This window comes from Choloepus didactylus, chromosome 10, assembly GCF_015220235.1.
Source record: "Choloepus didactylus isolate mChoDid1 chromosome 10, mChoDid1.pri, whole genome shotgun sequence".
NCBI classification, from domain to species: domain Eukaryota; kingdom Metazoa; phylum Chordata; class Mammalia; order Pilosa; family Megalonychidae; genus Choloepus; species Choloepus didactylus.
In genome coordinates this window covers 37433584-37449959 of record NC_051316.1, presented here as the reverse complement: position 1 = coordinate 37449959, position 16376 = coordinate 37433584, and positions in this window count along the sequence as shown.

The window sequence follows — 16376 nt, the reverse complement described above, 5'->3', positions numbered from 1 at the left end:
TTTACTACCAACGTGGCTACCTGCACTGTCCTTTTCAAATCTATCTCCTGTCTCAACCCAAATTGTTAGGTCACAAGTTGGCTTAATAATTTTCACAATTCAGTTAAAAGAGCTATTTAAATGTTTTAAGAAACAAGATAAATTGCCAAACTAATCCTGTCAGCCAGCTTGGTTTATCAACCCAATTTGCTATTCTGTATTTGTTTTTCTCATTAAGAGATGACTAGCAAAGCAGTTGGTGTTAACAATATTTATTTTTGAATCTGTAGTTTCAGTAGTAGCAAAGAGCATAACCGTGGCAATATACAATGTATTTCTTTATATGTTTATTTGATACTGTCTGTTCTATTATAACTCAGGTTTCTTTAATGCAAAGTGGGTTTTATGCAATTAAGTTTACATGATCATATGTTTTGTTAAATTTGCCGAAAGAAGGAGCTTTAACCTGTGTGGATTGCTACCCTGCCCCTCTCTCCTGTCACACTTCCCTGCAATGTATGCAGTGACTGAGGTTTGGGAATTGGTGATCTGCAAAGAGCAACAAGTAAGGTTTGGGAGCTCGTGGATCATATCTGGAATACACCAACAGCAGACATTGAGAGCAAGAAATACATTTTTAATAGAATTAATGAACAGGCTTTTAGTTTGTTTGCCAATCCAGTTAATGAAAGGAGGGAATGATATGAATAGATTGGAGAAATATTTAAATCTCCTGCTGATTTGACATAAAAGACTGGCAGTGATGAAGACAACATGGAACTCATAATATGCTACTAGAATGAGGACACTGACAACTAACTTGTTAATGAGTGTTGAAAATTCTAAGAATATTTAAGGTCAGTCATTGTACAGGGTAGACTTGAAGAACTTCACAATCTTACAGTTCACATATGAAAAAAAACTTGATAGTCATTTTCTCAAAGTTGGCAGCAATTCTACACATATATTACCAGTAACAAATTGTGGAGTGAAAGAAATCTTTCTAAACTATGACTAAGAAAAAAAAAACAAAAACAAATGTTGGTCAGCTTTCTTGAGGAGAGACTGAATTTTATTTTCTCCCTAGAAAATATTACAATTTTGTTGTCATACAAAGAGGTGATTGAAGAGAAAGCAAATATAGTTAGTAAGTGTTATAGAGACAACGTTAGTTAATAAAAATATGTAATTTTTCTTTATTTTGTGACACATGCGGCAATTATCAGTATTTTAAAAGTTTCAAATAGTTGTGATTAGTTCACTCACTATTTTACAGCAATAGTAACTTTCCAACCAAATTATATATATTTTTATAATTTTGCATCCTTTTTCTTAAGGAATAACCAAAGTGTGGAAGCTTCAGGTCCCCCCAAAAACCTGGAGCTGTCCCTGAAATTAGAACAACTTGAAAGTCTAGGTGGCTCATGTGAGATGTTTCCTAGCATGTTAATGTTTTGAAATAACGAGGTGCAAACTTTCTCACAGTTAAAGGGAAAGCCTTAGTAATGCATGAAGAAGTTAAGAAAGAACTCAAAATATAGATGTTCCTTCCTTCAGTGCAAAAAGTGACTGGTTTCTTGTCATCTAGAACCAGTACAATTTCCCTAAGTTCAGTTATCTGGGGAGGATGCAAGTGCAGATGAAAAAGCTTTGAAAACACCTCCACCTGTGTTACCACCCTGACTTCAAGAAACAAAACAAAACAAAAACAAACAAAAAAAAACCCAAAACATGGATGACGATGGTTACACAATTCCCCTTGGATCATATTCTGGATTTAGATGAAATCAGTCTCTATTAGAAGAGAGTATTTCCAAGGGCTGACATCTCGAAGGAGAGAAAAACCAGAATATATGTATGCAAAGATGACTAGGATTCTAAGTGCACGTGCCTGAGGAAAGCCAGTCAGGCTGGAATTTTATTAATATCATTATTTTTGATAGGGCACATGTTACAACGCTTCATAGTTTTTGAATCACCTGCTTCACTCTTATTTTTCTTGTAAACCCTGTTCTTTTTTGTGTATGTTACAACCAATTTTTTTTGTTGTTGTTATTAGAGAAGTTGTGTGTTTACAGAACAGTCATGCAAAAAGTACAAGATTCCCATGCACCACCCCACCACCAACACTTGCATTAGTGTGGAAAGTTTGTTGCAATTGATAACACTTTATTTTTTTTTTGGCATTCTACTATTTTTTAAATGTAGTTACATTTATTACAATTGACAAAAGATTATTAAAGTAGTACTGTTACTATTGTCCATAGTTTATGTAGGGGTATTTCCTCCCCATATTTCTAGCCTTTTATTATTATTATTATTTTTCATGCATGTCTTTGTTAATCATCTACCCATATACTGGATAAAGGGAGCATCAGTCACAAGGTTGTCTATCATTTTGTAGTGCATGATTTTGTACAATACAAGCTTTTTCAAGAATATATGGCAATAAAGCAAAAATGCCTGTATTTATTCCTTGCCTATTTGTAAAAGATTTGGAGTAGCTTCTAAGAGAAGCATGATGCAAAGCAAAAAACGTCGGGCTTAAAAGAGGATGTACCATCTGAGGGGAGCAGAGGGTAGGAATGCTACAAATAAAAAATGTAAAACACCACCAACAACAAAATTACCCCCGAAAGGAAGAAGCACTATGAATAAAACTCAGCAGTAAGTTGACTCTTCCTCATGGCACCTAAGAAGGAAAAGAAAAACAAGTCTTAGGGAGGTTTCAGTTCAGGATGAAATGAATCACAGACATTGATTTTTGAGACAAATGTTTATCTGGACCCGAGTTCATGGCTGTAACCACGTGGAGAAAAATCCCCCTACTCTGCAGGGCTCGTAGTAGGTACTCAGTAGACATGGATGGAAGAAATATGGTTAGATTAGCTGGTTTTTGTCACAGCTTAGCTTCTTATTAGCTTTGAACTTGGACACAGTATTGACCTCTTCAGTAAACATTGCTTCATTGATGAGAATGAAATAGTAATGATAACTTTCAGAAACACAAGGTTAAGTACCTAACAATGTTCTATGGTGGCATTGTTGCTGCTGTTTATTATTGTCTTTGTTGTTTTACAGAAGATCTGGAAACAGTTCAGATGGACACGTGATTATGTACTGTTTTAGAAAAACAAAAGATACATCACTCAATTGTTACCTAATGAAGGCATTTCCATGGACACCTACAATTATGTGGTACTTAGCTTTCTGACTATAGGGCCAACACTTAAATTCTAGATAAAAAAAAATGCCTCTCCTTGGACAGATGCTATGACAGATCTATTTTCTGAATGCTGTGAAATCTAGTCACAGATGGCTTTTCATGACTAATGAAAATAGACATTGCTTGCTAGATCCTGGCCCTGAGGTTTACCGCATGTAATCTGTGGTTGGGATGCAGCCAGAGCTTCCCAAGGCAGCAAATCCTGCCAGCTGGATCGTCAGGCCCTCGGATCCAAGGCTCTGAAGTTAGTAAGCAAAGGCTTCTGCAGAGGAACCTAACGTCTTTCTGGAGAAGGAGCACCTGACCTGCCAGCTCTCCTTCCCCCCTGTGACTGAGGTCACTGCATTTGGGTCCAGGCGCCTCTTCAGATTAAAGCATCCTAATTAAACCTGCCTTCCTCACCTCTTCATGCAGATAATAATCTGCCTTTGGAACTCTCGTGTTACCTCCTGGCATCTCTCAGAGACAGGATTCACTTCAGCAGGGGACAGCAGGTGCCAGATGGCAGAGTGCTGTCGTGTGATACATTGTACTCCCAGCACTTTGAGCCTCGGGTTTCACCTTGTCCGTGCACATTAGGGCCATGGTGGTGAGGGACTTGTCTGCTCCCACACGCTGTGGAGCCAGCGAAGCGCGAGCGTGCCCTTGCCATCACCGAGCCATTTAAGGGCTGTGAATATTGTTGCTGTCTCTATAAAAACGGACTTAATACTGCTTTTTTAGACTGGGGGTGGGGTGTGGGGGAGCAAGCAACCCACCAGACTTGATGTCTGTTTTATATCAGCTTTCAACTCTAAACAACCATGTTAAGTGCCCTTTGGGTTAGACTGAAATGCTTAAAGACTCTCATTACAGAGTTTAATTATCATGGCATTTCATAAAGGGAAAAAGATGAGTCCAGCTGGGAGAGTCCTGTTCTCTGAGTGCTGAGGATGCTGATCAGGATTTCAGTAACCACTAGAAGGTGTGTTTTGCATTTCTTGCAGATGTACTTTGCAAGAGAGGAAACTGGAAGGTGCAGGAGAAAAAAAAAGATCTATTTTCTTTTTTGAAATTGTAAATTACATAAAAAAAGGAAATTGAAACATGAACAGACAAAGACTTTGTTTATTTATTGCCAGGAGAGACCCATTACAATGCCGCACTGTGTTTCCATGGCATCGTGGAGACATAAACAGAAAACATGGGCTAATGCATTCAGTTAGGCACAGATTTTAAAGTCTAATGTTCAGTCTAAATATATATCACATGTATTTGTGCTATTTATTTATCTATTGTATATACAGAGACTACCTAACTAATGGGAAGCTGTGATCTGTTTGTAAATGCGCTTCCGCGTTTAAGCCTTCAACTTGTGATGTGTGTCTATGCCTTCTCTGTGTTCTTTGTTACTTTGGAATTGCTTGTTATCTACCTTCACCTTTTCTAGACTAGGGGGAGCAAACCCAAATAGCTCAATTCACCTTCCAGGCAAGTAACCTAAAGGAGGGAAGTGAGGGTTAAGTGTATATGCATCATTGTGAGTGGTGAGCCTACAGCAAATTAGAGAGCTTGTGCTCCCTTGACAAGCAGCTGTGCTTGGTAAGCACAAATACAGGCTTGTTTTTTTAAGAGCAGACAAATTTCCAAGAGAATCTGTAAATCTGCATTTTTTTTTTTTGAAATTTCCTGATTAAAAATTACCATAGTTGTTGGCCAAATTCATTTGGGCAGTATTACATAGAATACATTGACTGACAACATTGGTGTTGCTGGGAGCGACCCTTTATCCTAGAAGTGACAGGGGCTCTCTAAAGAGTTAAAAATAAAAGTTGGGGCTTTCCAAAAAAGGAAGGTAACCTGCAAAATTTGCACTTTAAGCAACAATTAAAAAAAGCTGGTTTCATTCCAGTGGAGATAACCTATCAGAAATAGACCAGCATCCTGTAGTAACCAATCTGTGTTTATTACCCACTTTGTAAGACCCTCCTTTGTAATAAAAAACTTAAATGTCAACCAATTATTGCCTTTATAAGCCAATGTAACTTACTAACCCTTTGAGACTCAACTTTGGTTTGAGATCTCTCTGCGCAAGCAGTTTCTCTTTCAATAAACCCATCACATTGATTATTGGTGACTGTTTCTTTTGACAGCAGGTAGAGTCCAGTGGCTCCCAGTTTATGACATCTGATTCATGACAGTAACTTTGCTCTTTAAAAAAAAAAGGCAATGTGCCTTCACCCCTTCAGTGATGCAGATTGCATAATGGGTATAATACAATTGAGTCAATACCAGAGTAGAGCCCAGAATCCAGGACTTTGAACTCCTAGTTTGGTGCCCTTTTCTCATTACCTTGGTTCCATTTGCTTGTTGATTTTATGAACTTTCCCTTGCCTTGAGAAAATCAAGCAGAGGATAATAGAAAGGTGCAAACCCAAAGTAGCCTATAATGTGGCACTATGTTCCGCAGAACCCATCAGTAAGAGAATAATTACTGGAACAGGATAAGAGAGAGTGATTTCATTCTATTGGAGACAGTGCTTATAAATAGCTTGAATGCCACTCAAAAGAATTCATTAACAAGCTATTTAATCATAGTATCAGAAAATAGGGTTTTCTAAATTCAGGGGATGCTCCAAGTTGTTACTGAATGCAAGAAACCAACTGGTAAGCATTTGGGTCTACCATGATCCCTAATTTTAGATATTAGCCACCATTTCTATGTGGGATGTCTGTCTTTAGGGGTTAGAGAATAGAAGTGGGAGAAAGAATTATGTCCTATGTTGTATTATAATTGAATATGGCCGTTCAACCAAACTTCACACCTGTTATCCAAAGTTTGGTGTGAAGCAGATTCTTTCTAGGGCAGTGTGATTTGGTTCCGGCTAGCTGGAAAATGTAGTAAAATTTTCATATGTAGAAGTATGAATCCTTATTCCTGCAATAAAACAAGAAATTAAAAATAAATATAATTTTGGAGATATTTTTTACTGTCTAAAATAAAATGGATTGTTTGAATAATATCTACATGAATGAAAAGATTAGCTTGAAAAATATCAACCACCTTCCAGTGAATTGTATTTTCATTCTCCTTTACTTGATTTGCCTAGAATTTCACAGCCACGATGGGGCCATTGTTTTGGGCCAACTCCCTTTGCCTATGACTTTTGCTTTTCATGGAGTCATATTTACACTCTGGTTGGGAGCTACCTTCTTTTCTTCTTAGGTATTCTGTTTTTTTATTCTTAAATCTCCATTAAATAAGAAACACCCTATTCTGACTGCAAAGTGAGTGTGCTTCTTTCACATCCTTTGCCTGCTACAAAAAAGGCCTGTTTTTCTGAGAAGATGATCCCCTTGCCACCAGTATCACAGTGTGCTCAGATTATCTGCCAAGGGCTTGCAGTATAAGTTATAGCTGCCTGGTGGGAGCTTTAATTCACACGCTTGATGTTTTAAAAAAATATTTTCAAGGTTGAACTCTATAAATCCAGGTTTTTTTTGACTGGGTTATATCTGTTCTCATTTTTCCTTTTCTTCCTCTTCTGCTTAGAGTTAAATCTTCTTTAGTGGGAGAGGGAAGAAGGCATGGAAACTCTACAACAAATAATTTGTGTTTTGATGATTCTCAATTAATAAACACTGATTTAGCATAGATTAGAGAACAACATATCATAGTATAGTACTTATTTATTCAGATGAGCTCCAGCCCTTTTAAACCTTTATAACCTGCAACCTTGGCACTCATGGTAGCCTTTTCTGTTCTGCACCTTGTGTACATATGTACACTGGTGTATATGATCATCGGGGACCTATCTTGCAGAACCGCTAAGTGGCTTGTCATTAAGAAATTGGGAAAATTATAGGCATTTACTTTGTGTCTGGTTTGGCACGTACTTAATTCCTTCACCAGAATTTCTTGCCTTTTCTTTCTCTTCTATTTATAACTAAACACAGATTGAATTTCCAGATTGAACTAGTTGACATCCTGGGCTTAAGGGAAATCGATCTATAGGACTGATGTTTGAAGATAGCCTAAGAATGATATTAGCAGGCCTAGAACAAAACAATGCTTGGGATGGGATTTGGAGAGCAAATGTTGCTAATGAGTAGTGCCAGGGATAGGACAGAAGATGGAATGAAAGAATCACCATGAGGTTGAGTGATTACCATGGTGAGGTTTGAACTGATTACAATGAGGCTGATGATATGATACCAAGCATGCTATTTTAAATTACCCACTTTCTTTGAAGAGAATTCCTCCTTTGAAGCCTCCTCCTTTGCTGCTGGATGGGATATGCAAATTAGAGGCAGAAGCTTGGGCTTTGAGGGCTTATTCTGACTAGTAAAGGGAGGAAGCAAAGTGGGTCCTTGGAGTGAAGAAAAAAGATCTGTGGACTGATCAGGTCTCAGGGAAAGGCAGAGGATGAGACAGCTGAGTGGGGAGGACAGACCAGATGGGGAAAACTGATGCGTCTGTATGACCCTTTACAGAGTCGACCGTTGCTAATGTGATGGAAAGCCTTTCATTTGTCATGCCTTTGTAAATTCTACATTGTTCCCAAATGCTTTTGGTGCATGTAGGATACTTTTGCAGCCTGTGAGGAGGTGCTGAAATTCAGCACTAAGTTTGACAGCAAAAACATAGTCCATAAGCAGGGACAAGCCTACATCTGATTGAGAGGATAGTAGCAGTAATAATAATAATGCTAACAACAGCAACAATAATAATGGCAGTCATATTGACTATCATTTGTTGAAGGTCAGTTGTGATATTATTAAGGATAATATGTATATTATGTATATTAATTAAGTATAATTATGTATATTAAGATATACAATATATTATTTAACAACTCTGTTTCACAACAACTCTGCAAAGTAGGAATTGTTGAAAACTTGTACTATCCCTCTCTTCACTCAGCTCTTTGGATTGTTCTGAAATCCTACGTGGGGCACCAGGGAAATGAGTGTCTTCTTTCCCTAGCTCTGAGTTCCTGATTTTCTGCATTTTCTTCTAAGGGGTGACAGTGGTGCAGACTCAACAATAAAACATGAATTTGTTGCTAACACAGACTAATCACTGTCAGTAGAAGTAGTAACACATAAATGGCATTATACAGCCTGTTTTAAATGCACAGGCTGAAGTTAATACAGAACTCATTTTTTTCTCCTTTCTGGCATTCCCAAACTCCTCAGATGTTTCCCAGGTGGAGCTAAATAGGCTCTGGTGCCACCCCTCATAATGGCTTACTTTATTGTCATGTGACATCTCATTATAATGCAATTACCATACAAAGGCGTCCTGCCAGGACACCTGAATACAGCGTAAGCTCAGTATAGGTTAAACTAAGAACTGGAACTTGACTGGGTCTTTTGCTCTTGACTACCCTTTCTCTGGCAGTAAAAGAATGCAAACTTTCCTACTGCCCTCCTATTTTCTTTCCTTTTTTAAAATTCCTCATTCCCCCTTCTCCTGTGCTCCCTCTCTTCCCCAAGGACAGGCTGCCCTGCAAAGTTTCTCCTGAATAATCTTCTCTCCTCTCAAACCATAGATTCTCCCTATGATCAATACTTTACCACGATTCAGTGATATGAAGCAGTAATATCATTCCCTGTTTTACAAATGAGATTTAGTGGGGATAAAGTAAACCATTCAAGGTTGCATGGCTAGGAAGAGAGAGCTAGAATTCCACCCTGCATCTATTTGACTCCCAAGACCAGCTACTTTGATCACTCTTGTTCTCTTCACTGGGTGCAAAACAGTTATGAGGGGCAAGCCTACAAATTTATGGCAACTCTGTCCTTCCACCATGGGCATAGGCTGGACAGTTTGGGACAGGCAAGCAATTAGAATCATGATGTGAATTTGCATCATCTATTTATCACTTGTTTCCAGTTTTTTTTTTCATTTTGTTTTTCTTAATTAAAAATATAAAATCACCATCCAAGTTTGTTGGAATTAGTTCCTCTAAAAGTTGCAGCATGTATTAAATTTTTGCAATCATGTTTACATTATTAATTATTTTGAAGGAGAATTCAGCACAATACAATTTCCATGTATCTTTCCAAAGTCCAAGGGAAACTTTCATTACCAAACTTATCACAGAAGGAAACAAGATAGTCTTGCTTAAATGACAGGAGCATGTAAAATACCTTCAACACAGAAATACCTTTTATTTTACTCTAAGAATAACTCCAAAATATCAAGCAATAAAAATAAAACAAAACAGCTTCAAATGTTTACAAATGTATTTCTTCCCACACTGACAATTGTCAAGAATATACTTTGCTCCATTGCACTATGTTACCATAGAGAGTGTAAATGATGTCAAAATATACCAGTGTACTTCCACCCCGGGAACCACATGGGACTGACTTCGCTATTGTGGTATCTGCTTGTTTTCCTATGTAGTAAGTTGCACTGGGAATTTTTTTTCTGTTTATGACATACTGGAAAAGAATCTCATGTATTAAAGCTTTTTAGTATGAAAATGTTCAAAGATATACACATGTAGAGAGAATTTTATAATTAACCCCCATCTATCCAACTTGTTTCAACGATTATCAACTCATGGCCAATCATATTTCTTCTATCTCTGCTGCTCCCCAATTTTATTGGGGTGGTTATAGGTAAGGGGGAATAAAGTATTTTAAAGCAAACCCCAAACATATCATTATATGTAAATCTGAGTCTCATTTTACATATCTATAGAGCAATTCCAATTTTTCCAAATAGTTTCTATATAGAGTAGACACTCAAATTACTGTTTTCTCATTAGTTCTAAGAAATGATTGTGTGACCTACAGGAAAATGCAGTAGGAACTTTGGTGTTGCCTTTCCCTCCTCCAAGTGTCAGCAGAAGTCCTGTTTGTTAATTACTGATGGCCTTGGCTGTGGTGCTGGCCTTGGTGCTGGCCGTGTGCTGGCTGTGCTTCTTAACGCTGGGCTCTCCTCCACCATTTTCCCCAGCACCTAATAGGGATTCTATTTCCCAGGCAGGAGATAATATGATGATAATTGATTCTATGAAACTCATGAAATTTTCATGTTATTTAAATATGGATTGGGCTCTCAGGGGAGTTGATTCATTGAGGAGCTCTCTCATGCTGAGTTTGGATGCTGTGTCCTCAAAGACTTGCCCCTGCCACAGAGAACTCAGGAAGGAAAATAAAAAAAGAAAACTCCAGCTTTCTCCTGCAGGCTTGGTTTCTTTACCTCTGTTTGCTTTCATGACTCTGGAGCCCAGAGAGAGGGAGGTAGTGTTCAGGCCTCAGGAACCTTTACTGGTGGCCCTTCAAATGGCTCTGCACCTATGAAGGGGCTGATGGATGCAGCTGAGGCTTCATTTAGACATTTGTTAATGTGTTTCTTACTATCAGTGTCTCACTATCCAAAGAAGGTACTTGAAAGATTAGGGCCTGAACAGAGTTTGTTGCATGGTAGAGGTTCAAAATGCACTTCTTAATGATTCATTCATTCCTTATCCAATTCCTGATTTCAGACACTGTTCAGAATTTTGGAGATAAACAGTAAGAAACAAAAAAGTCTCAACCTGCATGGAGTATGTATCATAATGGGAAAGCCCGACAATATGCAAGAAAACAAATACATGATAGTTGTTGTGTAAGCAATATGGAGTTAGTGAAAATGGTGATGGCAAAGAACCTGTTTGGGGAATGGTGGGTTAGCTATTTTAGATTTGAGGAAGTATGAGTCAGGATGGCAGGGCCAGAGCTACTCAAATTGTTGTCTGTTGGTGGGGGACATCAGCATCACTTGGGAACCTTTTTAGAAATCCAAATTTCAAAAGATCTGCTAGAAATTTAGTCTAAGGATGAAAGATCTACTGAATCAATATTACTGGGGAAGGAGCTTTTCATGTGATTCTTAGGCATCTACATTTTAAGCTGCACTGGGCTAGGTTTTGCAATGACCCCTGTCTTCATTTTCCAGGTTGCTATGATAAATACCATGCAGGGGGTTGACTTACAATAGGAATTTGTTGGCTTAAGGTTAGAAGTCCAAAATCAGGGTGTCAACAAGTCCATGTTTTCTTCCCAAAGTCTGTAGCATTCTGATGCTGGCCTGCCACAGTCCTTGGGGTTCCTTGGCTTGCACCTCTACCCCATCACATAGTGATCTCTCTCTCTGTGTTTCCTATGCTACTCTTCCGTTTCCACTGACTTACAGCTTCTGGCTCCTTACTGTGGCCTTCTGTTTATAAGGCCTTCAGGAATACAGAATAAGGCCCACCTGATTCAAATGGACACACCTAAATAGGACCTTCGAAGATCCTATTCACAAATGAGTCCACATCCTGACTCACCTTAGTGTATTCAAAGATACTGTTTACAAATGGTTTCATGCTCACAAGCATGTGGATTAAGAACATGCCTATATTAGTCAGGGTCGTAGGTAAACAGAACTGACAGGATATATATATATATTTTACATATGTATGTATATATATTATATCAATATTATGAGATTTTTAAAATAGGAGTTAGCTCATGTGCTGTAGGGATGGGCAAGTCCAAATTCTGTAGGGCTGGTCACAAGCTGGGAACTTCAAAGAAGGTTTTCCATGAATTTCCCTGGAGAAGCTGGCTGGCTGAAGTAGAGATGAAAATTCTCTCTTCTGACTGCTGAAATCATCACTTCTCCTTTTAAGGCCTCCAACTGATTGCAGGAGACTTCTCTCATTGTTGAAGGCAGTCTCCTTAATTGATTGTAGATGTAATCAACCATAGATGCAATCAACTTACTGATGATTTAAATCTATGAAATAACTTCACAGTAATAATCAGGCCAGTGCTTGCTTGACCAAACAACTAGACATCATAACCTGGCTAAGCTGACACATGAACTTAACCACCCCAATGTTGGGGTAATAATTCAATCCCCCACAACTCCCCAAATCCAGGGCTAAGTATGGTTTTTATTGACATTGCATACCTATCATGAGTCATCAGGGGCCTCTCCTCCCAGAGATAAGAAATCACTGGAATAAAAAAGTAGTTGATGTTATGAGCCCTAAGAAGCCATGCATTATTTCAATATAATTACTAATGACTACAAAGGCTAATATAAAAATATCATCTCATACCTTTGAGTCCTTGGGACTAAAGGACCTAGCATATCTCCTATGACATTTTGAGACCCGATAAGATTTATGAGAGTGGTACTACTTTCTCAAAAATGCACGGACTTTGGTTCCCATCCTTGACATACCACTCATTTTGTTGTGTGTCCTTGGGCAATTTATCTAAGCTCTTTGATTCTCAGTTTCTTTTTCATTTGTAAAGTGGGGATTATAATACTTTTCTTTTCAGATTTGTTTCACAGATGAAGTGAGATAAGAAATGTAAGGGCCCTGTCATGCACAGTTCCTGGCAATTGTGTCTAATAGTACATGTAAAAGAAACTACTCTTGTAACTCATGACAGACACAAAAGGAACTCAAAAGTGCTGTTGACTTAATGGGGGATTTGATTTATTGAATCTTAGGAATTTCAAGGGATCTTAGAAGTCACTTAATCGATTAGACCACATAGTACAGAAATCTCCAGAAACTTCCTGACAGTTGGTCATATATTGTGCTTGATCTCTAGTGACAAAGAACTACTACCTTTTTGAGAAAGTCTTCTTCAATCCAGCATTTTCCAAAATATGTGTTTTCTGAAGACGAGTTCTTTGATATGCTTAATTCTTTCTCCAGGAAACGTGTGATCTGTGGTCAACGAAGTTTGCAAATTGTGGGTCCAGCAAAGTTACACAGTTTTTTTTTTTTTTTTTTTTTTAATTATTATTATATAGCTTTTTAGAACACTTAATCTTTTCTGTGATTTTCTAAAAGAGTGATATGCATGCAACATTTTCCAGGTGGGACTCTTCCCAGGGCATCTTAAGAGACTAGTGTTTCTAGAAATGTTCTATGGCAAGTAGTGATCTAAATATTAGATATCTCTTCTCCACATGAAAGAAAATTCTATTGTCTAGTAACTAGGTCTGATCTATGGAATAACAGAAATAAATCTGTACTGCATTCTGTACAACAGATAACATAGAATCTGTGTATGAATCAGATACATGGTCTAGCATAAAATGGGTGGTATCTGCAATGTACAAGGACTTTCAATACCAGACCCTGCCATGTACATGGCTTGACTACACAAAGAGCAGAAGACGGGACAAATATTTCTTTCTGATATTCAGTGATAAACACTGAAAATATATTTATCTAGAATATTGTACCCAAATCACCATGATTGTTTTTGATTCTGCTCATCACTTTGCCACCCTTCTGCAGGCAATGTTATAATACTCATCTTGGAGTTCAGGATGAATGAAGCAGGAAAGTTAAGGCTCTGGCCTTAACTGAGGGAGTTTGTGTCAGATCCAAGAATAGAAGGCAAAGGTGTCTGGCTCCTGTGGTCTCAGCCAGTGAACACATCACACCTCCCAAGAGGTTAGTTGATGCTGGGAGGGGAAAATGAACTGGCGACAGAATGAAAAGGTTTCAGTGATATCCTTTCCCTCCTATGACATCTTTTTGATGCCATCTTCTGATGTCTCCAAATCCTACATTAGTTACATAATGCTATGAGAAATTGCTTCTGCCATGAAAAGCATAAGAGGACAGACAATTAAAATCTACTTTGAGCATTTTATTTGAGTAGTGAGTAATTCTTTTGCAAAGAAACACATTTACTCATAAGTTATCTTTGCAAAAGATGAAGTATTATGGATGTAATGTGAAGATGATTTGGCTGAAAATCAGGAAAGCTGAGCTCCAGCCCTAGCTGTGCTGGTCATAAGCTGTGTGATCATGGGCAAGATTTTATCCTCTCCTGAAATCAGATTCCCTATCCTTAAAAAGCAAGTGGTTTGAGCTAAAATATCTCTTAATTTTATCCTGCCTCTAAAGTACTGTGACCATGTTACAAGATTTTCTTTTCAATGAGAGGAATTCCTTTTTAGTTGACAAAATTCAATGTGCAAGAAATAATTTTATTTAAATCAAATTAAATGTTATTAAATTCTTATCTGTCAAGGTGAAGTTCTGTCTCAGACCTTACTGGCATTAACACTGCCCATGCAGAGATGTGGTTACATTTCACTGACTCATCCAGTGCGAATGCATCTGCGAACCTTTTGATCATCAGCTGCAGGCTCACACTGGTTAGCATGAGATGCCCCTGCGAAGCTGGCTGATGGCCTAATACCCTGTGGTTTCAGGGTCCACTGCTCCTGTGTCAAGCTTAATGTATAGGACCTTGCACTCAGAAGAGGAGCCTGTGTCTGATATCCTTCTTCTCTGGTGGGTCGTGAAGCCATATCCTTGTTGGACACCTCCCAAGAAGCTACTAGAGAGTATGACAAGAATCTCTGCTGCGTGGAGCTTCTAGGCTTCTTTTTCGCACTGATCTTAGAATAAATCCCATTCTCTTTTCTTGTAGCCTTCAAAGACAAAGGCAACCTTCTTTCTCCCCTCCCTCTTCAGGAGATGGACATCATCTTTGAAATGAGATTTGTTTTTGGCAAAAACCAGGAGGAGCTTTTGTCTTCAGGTAGTTTCTGTTTGATATATACAAATAACCCTAAGGGCCTGGCTACCTGTTTGAAATAGAAGAAAGGAAAAACATGGGGACAAAACCATAAATTAACAGTAATAAATTATACCGACAAAATGGTAACACAGACAACTTTTATTATCTATGACAGAGAAAAGATAAAATTTTAAAACATTTTTTATTCCATACATAATATACTTTCAGTACTCAGTACGGAATGCTTAAAATCCAGATATGCAAAAATAAAACTATATATTTCAATAATCTATAACCAAATCTCCCAGAATAAACTATTTTTAATATTTTGGTGTATATACTTTGATACTTTTTCCATGAAATTATTACTATTATCGTTAAAAATAGCCAACATTTATTGCTTGTTTGCTAAGACATAAAAGGTATGAGGGATATCTAGTCCATAATCAATTCAGAGGTCAGCTATTTAAACATTTTAAAAAGCTAATATTTATTGAGAATTGATAATTTCCATATACCAAGTCCTTTGCAAAACCCTTTACCCTATTCTTTCCATCTTTGTATCAAACCCAGGAGGTTGCTATTTGTAGTAGCCACTGCTGATCATCTACAAAGTTTCCATTCCTCCCACAACCCCACACCCCACCTTCCTTGCTAACAATTTTTTTTTTTTTTCAGGAATCCACCTCTTTCCTTTGCAACCTATGTCTAAAGCTGTTTCCACCTCTGACTTTAGGGATGGGCCTGATTGATGAAAAAATAATTCTATTCCCACAACCTCCCTTCCCCTTCCCTCCCCTTGAGATAGCTATGTATGATGTCTTGTTTCTTATTCAGCCTAGTTGGAGTTGGTATTTCTGTTTCTTGAGACTGTATGCATCCCAATTAATATAATATTATCTCATTTTTACAGCTGTCAAAGTTGAGGCTCAGAGGTTTGGCTAGTAAGAAAAATTCTATCTTGGGTCCATTTGAGTCCAGAATCCCCACTCAAAATTTTTTTTTTAAATGAAATTTTATTGAGATATACTCACCATATAATCCATCTAAAGGATACAATCAAAGGCTCACAGTATCATCATATAGTTGTACATTCATCACCACAATCATTTTTCAAACATTTCCATTACTCCAAAACAAAGGAAAAAATATTAAAAAATTAAAAAGAACACCCAGATCATCCCATACCCCTTTCTCCTACTATTATTTATATGTTTTTGTGATTATTTTCTTACTGATCTGCCCATATACTGGTTAAAGGGAGTGTCAGTCAGTCATCAGGTTTTCACTATCACATGGTCACACGATAAAGGCTATAAAGTTATACACTTATCAAGAATCAAGTCTCCCGGATTACTGTTCAACAGATTCAGGTATTTACTTCTAGCTATTCTAATACACTAGAAACTAAAAAGGAGTTATCTATATAATGCATAAAAACAACCTCCAGACTGACCTCTTGACTCTATTTGAGATCTCTCAGCCACTGAAGCTTTATTTTATTTCGTTTCTTTTCCCCCTTTTGGTCAAGAAGGCCTTCTCTATCCCACAATTCTGGGTCCAGGCTCATCCCTGGGAGTCCTGTCCCCCATTTCCAGGGAGACTTACAGCCCTGGTAGTCATATACTATGTAGGGGGA